This window comes from Penaeus monodon, chromosome 21, assembly GCF_015228065.2.
Source record: "Penaeus monodon isolate SGIC_2016 chromosome 21, NSTDA_Pmon_1, whole genome shotgun sequence".
Classification (NCBI taxonomy): domain Eukaryota; kingdom Metazoa; phylum Arthropoda; class Malacostraca; order Decapoda; family Penaeidae; genus Penaeus; species Penaeus monodon.
Window position 1 is genome coordinate 33792648 of NC_051406.1, and position 269 is coordinate 33792916.

Consider the following 269-nt stretch of genomic DNA (forward strand, 5'->3'; position numbering starts at 1 on the left):
TTCTAGTCCTCAAAACAAATAAAACAATAAGCAAGTATGCTTTTCATACTGCCCTTGACACCTCATTCGTCTTGCTTAAAGAATCAATAGGTTTTCCTCTCCAGACTTTGCTATACAATATCCAATAGCCTCTTTCAGGAGGACCTCTGTGGGGCGCCGTCTCCTGCAGGTGGCTCGGGCAACGGCCTTCCGGTAGGCGCTGCCGGTGCCTTTTTTAGCGCGGAGGCTATTTTCATGCCGGGATTTCTGTGGAGGGATGTCAGGGGGAG